Genomic DNA, 10922 nt, shown 5'->3' on the forward strand with positions numbered 1-10922 from the left:
GCCAGTTTTCTGTGTCTCTCTGGACTGTTACCCGGAAAAATAATAAACTGAACTGAAAAAGATGCAAAATATGCACAAGCAGCACAACATAACTGAATCACAGACAGCATCTGACATAGTCTGTAGACATGACAGCCGGTACATGCAGATTAATAGTTGAAAATGTAGCTACATAAAGCAAAATTGTAGCTAAATATATTGTTATTTTATTAATGAATCACTAAAAGTAGAAATGGTTGAGGGGAGCTCATGTACGACTAACACATCGGAAATAGCTATTCCTTGTTCTCTTGGCAACATGACACAGAAGAATGAGACAAGACAGACTAGATGGTCCAAAAGTACAAATATAGAAGTTGGGCAAAACACTGGAGCAAAAATGAGTCTAATCATCATCAGCAACATAGATTCACATGAAACTGCCAACATCTACTTTTCTTTCTTTGTTTAATTCTTTCACTGTAGTTATACACAGATCTCTCCTGCAGAGACACTTGGGACAGAGCAGATTAGGACATCCTTACAAGTTATTAGAGGCTTGTAAAAGTGGCTTAAGCCAGTGAACAAATCAGGACTACTTTTAAAGAGTTAAAGGCCCAGATTGGCTAGAATAGAAACCTCCTATGGGTCAAGACTTAATGGTCAGGATATATGCATAGAGTGAAGGAATGGTCTGAATGCAAGTAAAAGCCATATATTAGTGCAAGTTCATGACATATTGCACACGGTCTCACTAGCCACTTGTTAAGACTGAGTTAGACTTCTTGTTCTTGAGCAGAGGAACAATGAACCAGTACTTTAGGGAACATCTGGGGTACTACAATAAATTCAGAGATGCTACAGCAAACCAAAGGCCTCATCAGACAACAGCTACAGACAGGGCAGTATTTAGGGCAGCTTTCTCTGTCAGTGATGGATATTGTTTCAGTTGAGATCATGTTAAAACTATCATCTACAAAGGACTGTGCAAGACCCCATCCTGCAGGTTGATGTATAAAAGCTGGGTATTTTTGAGACACTACCACATAATCTAAACTTGTACGGTCATGTAACCTAAAATACAAAAAGACATATACAGCATACATGTGTACTTTTTGCCTGAGTGGTGTGTAGCCAAGCAATAGTTTTGATTTTACAGGGACAAATGTTGAGATATCCATCTGATATTTCTACTGAAATTCAAATACAATGAGGTATATATAGGCTATGAAAATTTATACAGAAAAATTCAAGAGTAACATGACTTTCCAGGAACAACACTCTGGTCACTCTGGATAACCTACAGATCTTGCTGTAAGCAATTGTCAGTGGAAATACTGTACTTTCGACTGACGGAGCTGACCCTATGGAAACTGTTGAAAGTGATGTCTGATGATTATCCTGAACAACTGGGACACTGGGAAAATGCATCTGGTTTTGCGGGGGAAATTTTTCATGTTTTTTTTTTTTTTTTTTTTAACAACACGAAAAATAGGTATTTACCAGCAGCTTATTGGGATGGTGTCTGAAATTTCAGAGGTGGATCACTGAAAACCGGTGCATAAACTGAAGTGACCTGCATGGCTAGACACCACTATGACTGACAGATAAAATGTTTTTGTGTAATAGTGATAACCTGACTCTTTATGCCAGCTGTTTTGCCACTGTCTAAAACAAAAAGGCAGAGGATTATTTAGTTGTTTGCAAGGAAAAAGAAGCAGACTGGACCTAGGAGTAAGGATGGTTGCTCAGGAGGTGGATACTATAGATGCCACTGATACAAATGGCATGTGCTGTCTGTGTCGACTGAAATCATGTACAAAGGCTCTGCAGGTGAAGCTCTCTGCAGGGTTTACAGCATCACTGGAATCACAAGAGTGTCCAAGAAGATGGTAGTCAAAATGGCCACAGCAAATGGCATGCCCTGTCAAACTAGAACACACTGCACAATTGAAAGTCCCACTCAAACAGCAGTTCAGTTACAGTGACTGATGTTCATGATTGCAAAACATCTGTACTGGTCTGCACCAAACAAGGCAGACTACCACTGACACTGAGACACCTTATCCTGTAGTGAGAGATTAGGAGTAAAATCTATCACCTCACTGAAGCTCAGATTATTCCAAGTAGTCATGATTAATTCAAACACTAGACTTGGACCTCCATTGGACCCATTCATTGTAGTTGTTACTACTGACAGAGTAGTGTAGTTGGACACACTTCACTATAAATTTCAGAATTAAAAAAGATAGAAGTCAAGTTTCACTTTCACCTTTTTGTCTGTCCACTTTGTATTTGCCTTCTGTTTTGACACTTTGGTTAAATGAAACCTGTGCAGCCTCACTCCTGTGCCCAGCCCTGGTCAGAGGGAACAGAAGCATCGTCAGCTGGCACTGGTGAACCCACACTGTGGAGTATTCAACCACTAGCAGCACTACAGAGCAATATTTTCGGAAGTGGCTCGTGCTGTGTTGGTATTGCACATGGGTCTGCATATACACTTGATGCATGTAAAGGTGCCTACGGCTATGTGACATTTTCTTGCAAACAACTACAATTTGTTTACGTTCAATGTTTCTCTACAAAATGCCTGGTAGATATCCTTGAGGTCACACAAACATTTTAAATGCATTGCCTTCTCCATCAATCATTTTCCAAGCAAATATTTCAAGTAATTTGAATCTAGCATAGTTTACATCCATGACTGCTTACTAGTCAAGTCCTTCATATCTTTTGTTTGCACATTGCTGCATATCATGGTGTATTACTGAGAGGTGTGCCACGAAGCAAGCTTTACAGAGCCAGGCTTTCTTTGTAAAAGCCAGTTTAACAAAGCCTAAAACCCCAGTCAGGGGTAATGGGTATCACGATACTGGTCATCAACTTTCTTTATTAACTCAGGCTTTGACTCAGATTCTGTGCACGTTCACATAACATGAGGCAATTAGCACGTTGTGTGAATCTTCTTCAACTGTAAAGGGAGTGATTGCCACCTGTTTTAGTCAAGAGGACCTGTAATAGAGGACTATGAAGAATATATAAATTTATTACAGTGAAAAGCACTGCTACTGCAAGTGATGCAACTAAAGAATGCTGGTAGAAAACTGTTAATCATGTAACTTATTCCATTTATTTTACCACGCAGTACACTCAGTGCTTACCTCTGACGTGACAGCTGCACATTAGAGCTGCTAAACTTTAAATTTCGTACATTTAAACATGATATTGAAGAAGCGCACTTAGGTCTGACACTGTCCCATAATGAAGGATACCACTTTGGTTTATGCTAGCTGATTGAATATTCTCTGTGATAAATACCAGACTTATCAATTCCCTTGCTCAGCAGGTTTCCAGATATAACATATTCCCGCAGCTGAGAATCTGCATTGCTCATAAAGAATTGTCAGGAAATTAATTAGCGAAAAGAAGACACCTTTTACAGCTAAATCTTAAATTCTGAACATGACCTTCTCAGTAGTATGAGTTACCATGGTGATCTAGAGAGGTTAAAAAATAACCACCTTTGTGACACTGAAAATCCAGGCTTTAGGCCCAACATACCTCACAATTCAATTAAATTCAATTCAATTTTATTTATATAGTGCCAATTACAGGTCAACTTGTCTCAAGACACTTTACAGAACCCATATGCCTGAACCCCCATAGCAAGCCCTAAGGCGACAGTGGCAAGAAAAATACCCCTTTAACAGGGAGAAAAACCTTGAGCAGAACCTGGCTCTTTATGTGGGGGGACCCATCTGCCAGCTGGCCGGCGGGTTGAGAGGGACAGAAGAGGTAACCGATTAATCTTGCTTCATAGTACACTTCTTAGTAGATCAATAAAATCTAATGAAACCACTGTCATGAATTTGGATTTTGTCAACCACTTGCATGTGCGCATACATGTACATATGTTTCCTCTTGCGTGTGAGGCAAACAAAACCGTTTTTGACCAACGGAGTTCAAAAACGTGTCAAATTCTGCTTGGTTTCATGCTATTAAATAACACACCAACAAACGTAGCAGTAAGCCAACAAAGACAACAGCAAGCAAATACTGACGGGAACAATGTACGATTAAAACATGCTAAATCATCATTACAAATGCTTCACAAAGAAGGAAATACATTCAATGTTTTTTGTTAGATGTCAAGGATACAAAAAATGTTTTTTTTTTTCTCCAGGATACACTGAAAATAACTCTTTCTTTGTTTGTTTAAAATAATTCATCACAGGGCACCTGTAAGGTAATACTACAACATATTCTAAATAAAAACATTATTAGAAGTACTCCCTCCACCAAGCAGACAGGATGCAGTTTATGCCAATTCCTTTATCTCCCTGAGTAATGTCTTTGTATAATAGATAGTAAAGTGTTTTTGCTGAACATTATGAAGTCACAATAAAGCTGACCTTTTGGACATAAAATGTCTTCTTCTCATCATTTTATCCTGTTGGATATTTGTGTGAAATGCTGTCATAATGAGTGTATGCAGTCTTGAGTCATGGCCAAGTGAGTTGTCATTAAGTGACGTTTGACCACCAAAATCTAATCAGTTAATCCTTACTGTAAGTCCATGTTAAGGTTTGTGCAAAATTTCAAGGAACGTCTTTACGGTGTTCCTGATACATCATGTTTACAAGAATGAGATGGAAGTGTGGTCACAATAACTTTGAGTCCAAGTGAACATTTGTGCCAAATTGAAAGGAATTCACTTGTTCCTGAGACGTTGCATTCACAAGACGCAATACGGTCAAACGCGTTTTGTAAGTTCACAGAAACCTTGACCTTTGGCCACCAGAATGTAATCATTTCAGTTCAGGAAGTAATTCCCTTGATTCAAAAAATATTGCATTCAAGATAATGGGACAGATGTAAGGACAGAAAACCCCAAGACATAACGCCTCCAGCTACACCCAGAAACAAGACGTCAGCAACAAATTTGAAGCCAAACATACATCAATTTGACTATGTCACAACAAATGGACAACTAAGACAAGTAAAATTATAAACAACTATTTTGAACTATTCCAAAATCTGTCATAAAAGCTGCTCCTGGAAACAACTTTGCTGATAGAAATTAAACGGCATCCGTTTTCATCATTCCATCAATCCTTTATGTAGAGTTATCTAGCTCCTTCTAATCACATGTACAGAATTTAGACTTTTACTTATATTTGTCTGACAAAATAATCTATTTCAAGACATCATGTGGGGCTTTGAGAAATTGTGATTGCTATTTTCTGACATTTTATAGAATAAATTATTAAACTTAAGCTGCTGATGAAAACAATAGGCAGATGCAGCTTAGCTATTCATTTGTAATATGCATGTTTACTTTAAATTGCAAATATGATCCTGGAGTGCTTTTGTGTATCACATACGCATATTGGTCAGACAGATTCAGAGTCTGTGGATAGATCTAACATGTCTTGAATTTTGATCCTGCCTACATATGAATCTGTCTATTAATTCTGGCCCGCTGTGTTGGAGCCAGGATCAGTGAGAATACAAGCGCTGGCTGGCTCTCAAGGTGCGCTATTGTACCCCACATGATAAACAGATGCAGCTGTCATCCCCACGTTTTCCAGTGTAGCATTACTGCCCTACCCAGACTGGCACCTAAGGAAGGGAGCTGGAGTCAAAATGGCTAAAAATGGAAGAATTATGCCAAAGCCAAGCAATTTAAGAAAAAAAAGGAGCAAAAGGAAACATTTTGGTGTAAAAACTGTATAATCTTCTTGCTGGAAGACCAAATCATTTCAAAGAATAGAACTGTAATCACCAATTTCTGACCCTGTGGCAGCAAACCCGTGGACAGGCATTTTGACAGATTTTTGACAGAATCTGGAAAGTTGCTTGATTGAGGAGTCTTTACATGAGTATCAATCAGTGACAAACACACTCAAAGCCCACAACTTTAGTGCAAGAGCGATATGCACACACATGCACAGTCTTAACATCTCAAAGCACAACTGAGCCAAACTGTGACTGCTCAGAAATTCAGCTGTGCACTCTCTGATGCAGTGACCATGGCAGGGACACTCGCAAATGTAACTGATAGACAGAGGAGATAGTTGAGATGAATGAATGTGTACCATTTCAAGCAAAAATATAAAACATATTGGTTTTCAGCAGATACAGAACAATAAATAGATTTTATAGCTTTTATTCCAAGCAGGGTGAATGACCTTGCTTGAAGAAAGGTGACAATCACCTTCAGTATCATGATTAAGAAACTGAATGTTATACTCAGTCATGCTGCTAATCTCAGTTGTTTTGCTTGCCTAAATGTCACATAAGACCAGTGATGTGTAATGTTCAAACCTTTAATGTAGGTTTGATATTAAACATAAAGAAGACATATATATTTGGTTGACTAAATAAATTTGTCCACACTTCTTATCTGTTGTAAGGCTCTGGGCTTCTTCTTCTTTTTATCATAGAAAATTTCATCAAGGTAAACTTTAATTTCCAAAAGGTGAAGTCCTGCTGTCAGACAGCTTTGACCTAACTTCATGACAGGTCTGTGCTTTTGACAACACACGGAGTAGTGTCTTATTTACAGTAGTAACCTGGGCTGGTACGATGCACTACTAGACTGTGTCCTGTTTTCATCGTCGGAATCACAAGTTTGAACATGTACACGCTTGATCCATGCTAGCTGGACAAGCCAAGTCAGCTTTTCTAAACTATAAACGCTAATTCTGACTTGATATGTTGTTTGTTGCCGTGCACGCAGGCGCCAGGCTGGAAACACGGACGAATAAAGGCGCTCGCACCAGCTTGATTAGATCTGCATATCGGTGGCAGCTCTGGATGTTAGCTACCATAACGACATAATCGGCCACAAAAGCAAACCGTCCCAAGAGCGCTCGACATAACTGAGTCAAACTAGCAGCAGCTAAGTCGTAGCTAGGTCAACATCCAAGCGAGATGACTTACGGGAGAGACCGAAGCTTGCCGAGACTTTGGCGGAACCGCAGCCTGCAGCGGCGAAGCGGAGGACAGAGGGCGTTACAGGAAGGTCCAGTGAATGTCAGCGGACTCCCAGCGTTGTCAGTCCTCTATGATATCGCAAAGATTGCTGAATAGCCCAGCCGTGGACATATTCGTTTATCTTTGCATTCTGATACACGACGTGATCAGCTGGTTCCATAGTGTAGCGGTTATCACGTCTGCTTTACACGCAGAAGGTCCTGGGTTCGAGCCCCAGTGGAACCAGGAATACTTTTCTGCCCTGAAGACCTTAATTAGTTAATAATCACTACTCGTGAACACGATCGTTTAATCCATTGCACAATGGAATCTGCCCAAGCCACAGAAACACTTCGTGACCTCTTAATTGGTGCCATACCTTGACAAACGTGCAACTACAGCTGCAAGAATCACTAATTTAGGTGCCAGCATATTCACTAAATAAATCACCAGCCAGTTTCTGTCAAGACAAACATGTTTAAATTCTTTCTAGCACAGCTTCTTTAATGTGAATATTTTCTAGTTGCTTTCTTACCTGTGACAGTAAACTGAATATCTTTGGGTTCATGACAAAACAAGATATTTGAAGGTGTCATCTTGGGCTTTGGGAAACAATGATTGACATTCTTCATCATTTTCTGAAATTTTATAGGCCAGACATACAAGTAATCACTTTTTGCTGCCCTGATATTAATGTTCAATATGGACTGAAAGTGTCAAAAGTATTAATTTCACTATATTGATGCTGTGCATTGAAGAGATACAAACAGCAAGGATATGAGAAACACACTTCAGTATAATGTAGTCAAGGACAACATCACCACTAACCACAACCTCAAAAATAAACATAGCGGAAGTAAAAAAGTAACATTCTCAGGGGTTTGGGGATTTTAATGGGCCTTTAGGGGGTGACTATGCATGACAGTCGGCGTTAATGGTCTGCCAAAAGTAGAGGCAATGAATCTCTTATAGTATTTGGCAGAAATGTATGCATTTTCTTGTTATTTTTACCACTTGATTAAAAAAATGTGCACTATAGCTGAGCAAATGAAACTACATAACTGATAAAAAATTTTTAAAAATACAGATTCTCAGTTTGCATAATTTTGGTGCTGGCTAGACCTCTTTGGGAGGCATCAATAATTAATTTATGCAAGAAAACCCATTATTATGATCTTAATCACAGAATTTGTCAGATCTGTTGTATTGTATAGCAAAAAAAAAAACAAAACAGTGTAAGGTTACCTGATAAATTAGCTAGGGAGAGTCTAAGTTTGGTGATTAGTCTGAAATGGCCCACTAACAGCAAAGTTGTATTACATCTAACATGATTATGACTACTATTTTCAAATAATTTTCAAATTGTATGTCACAACTAATCTTTGGGGCTTTTAAAATGGATGCAGTCCGTTTGTTGTTTTTTTTTTTTTTTTTTAAAGAATATTTATTGTAATTCTAAACGTTCCATTATCTTTTCAAAAACTAGTACAGCTGCGATAATTAGCAGATTAACCATCAAGAAAACAATAAACAGCTATAATAATAACTGATTATCATTTTTGTAAGGATCGGCGGGAAAACAATCTGAGACACAGAGCTTCACTGTCCACAAAGATGATAAAAGCATTTCAGTGAACAAGAATAACAAAAATGGTTTGACAAATAAAGAACACAACAATAAAATGCAGAATTTTGCAGATGAGATTTAAATCATTCAAACGTGTATTTTTGGGGGGCAAAAGTGCCTCAAAAATGACAAGTTCTAGACTCTGAAAAGTAAAGTTATATGATTATTTGCGGAATATTTTGGGGTGTTCCTCAGATAAAAGGGGACATATGAATACATCTCCTGTGACTATTGTAAATTAAAGGGCATTTGACATTTTACAGCGCAAACAATGAATCAATTAATTAACAAAATCTTCAAATTAATAAAAAATAATAATGACTTTCAGTGCTAGAAATTAGCTGTATCATATTCATTGTACACATTAGGGCTGAAGAGAAATATGAAACTTTTGCTGTAGTTTCCTGTCTCCGTGTGACTCGTGTTTCTACAGTTTTCATTAACAATGAATGGGATACTAAAATATTAAGTGTTATTTTAAGTGATATTTTGTGTAGTTGGTAAATTTATTAAATATAACCCTGTACAGGAGCTTTATTAATTACAAATGATTACGTGGCACAGCATAAAATACCATACGGTAAATACATCAAGTAATGACCATTCATTAAAAATATAAAATAAAATATATATGATTGCATAATTACTTTTAATTACTCACCGAATTCAACATAGGTGCAACAAATTGGTGCTAGAAGTCACACAAGTAGTAAAATGGAGATCATCTGTGTGCAATGAATGTGTCTCAGATGACTGTAGAATAAAGACACTTGTACCTTAAAGGTCCAGTCACTTGTGAATCAGTATTCCTGGCTAAAACTACACCATGAAGACAAAAGACCACTCAAAGCAATTCCATAAAAAGGTTGTTAAAATGCATGTCAGAGATGAATACAAGAAACATTTCCAAGTCACGAAAAATCCCTCAAAAACTGGGTGATCATGCAAGAAAGAGACAAGTGAGGGAGGCCACCAAGACACCTATGATTCCCCTGAAGGAGCTGTAAGCTTCAATGGCTACGATGGAAGAAGCTGTGTGTACAACAACTGTAGCTCGGGTTCTTCACCAGTCCAAACTTTAGGGAGAGTGACAAAGAGAAATCCACTTCTTTCAAAAAATACCTCAAATTAAATCTCGACCAGAGTTCAACTGGAAGAAGATACTTTGGTCTGATGACACGAAAATTTTACCTTTGGCCATCAGACTAGACGATATGTTTGGTAGAGACCATACACTACACGTCATCACAAAGACACCATCCCCACCATGAAGCATGGTGGTGGCACTATCATGATGTGAGGATGCTACTTAGCAGCAGGCCCTGAAAGTCTTGTTAAGGTAGAAAGCAAAATTAATGGACAAATGTATAGGGAAATCCTCTAGGACAACCTAATGCAGTCTGCAGGAGCACTGCAACTTGGCAGACAGTTTGTTTTCCAGTAAGACAAAAACCCAAAGCATACAACCAGCACGACACAGAAATGATTTAAAGACAACAAGGTGAATGTTTTGGAGTGGCCAAGTCAGAGCCAAAAAAATCAATCCAGCGGGAATTTGTGGCTAAACTTGAAAAGGGATGCTCACTCACAATCCCTGTAAAACCTGCAAGCTTTTTCTTCTTTTTTAAAGCAGACTGGGGTAAAATTGCAGGGTTCAGATGTGCAAGGCAGACTGCACTCTGTCCACACTGGCTCAATACTGTAATTGCAAACAAAGGTACATCTACAAAATACTGACTTGAAGTGGGTGAGTACTTAGATTTTGAATTAACTGACATTACTTTGTACAAATCTGTTTCAATTTCCAGATGAGGCCTCTCTTTATTTTACATTTTTTAATTAATTCTTGTCCAAAAATCCAGATTAAATTGACTATGATTGAATGCTGAAAAGCAATAATAATGGAAAACTTCCGAGAGGGGTGAATGCTTTGTACAGGCACTGTGACTGTGCAATATAATAACTATAATTTGACTTGGCTTGACTTAATATTGTTACTAGTTCACTGCATACATGAGTGAAAGTTTATCAACCAACCTCATTCACATCTATCCGCTTGTCAATCCAGACTATATAATTATTCACACTTCACAGGTTGCAACTGTTAACTTACAACCGGTTGCTGTTTTTTTCCAACAACTACATTTTCAGTTCGGACTGTTAGCTGGCTAGCAAGCTAATTTAAAAGAAGAATTACTTACCAAATCTTCTGTTGCAGAAAACCTGGGACTGTAGAAGACTTTTGTTTTAACTTTCAACTAGAGAATTGCCACCTTATATCCTTTCATACTTTGTCTACCTGTCGTGACAGGGTAGCGGCAAACACAAGTTAACAACA

General features: G+C 38.2%; 1 protein-coding gene and 1 non-coding gene across 2 annotated transcripts in view; one reads left to right on the forward strand and one right to left on the reverse strand.

Annotated features, from left to right (window-relative positions):
- Positions 1-6981, reverse strand: part of bcorl1 (BCL6 corepressor-like 1) — a 31109-nt gene extending 24128 nt beyond the window's left edge. The window contains exon 1 of the mRNA XM_035951958.2: positions 6925-6981. The gene's annotated coding sequence lies outside the window, so the exon portion shown is untranslated. The remainder of the gene's footprint in view (positions 1-6924) is intronic.
- Positions 6982-7130: 149 nt separating this feature from the next.
- On the forward strand, positions 7131-7203 carry trnav-uac (transfer RNA valine (anticodon UAC)). The gene has a single exon. It is a non-coding gene; the product is annotated as a tRNA-Val (tRNA).
- The last annotated feature ends 3719 nt before the right edge of the window (positions 7204-10922 follow it).

Source organism: Amphiprion ocellaris, chromosome 13 (assembly GCF_022539595.1).
Source record: "Amphiprion ocellaris isolate individual 3 ecotype Okinawa chromosome 13, ASM2253959v1, whole genome shotgun sequence".
Classification (NCBI taxonomy): domain Eukaryota; kingdom Metazoa; phylum Chordata; class Actinopteri; family Pomacentridae; genus Amphiprion; species Amphiprion ocellaris.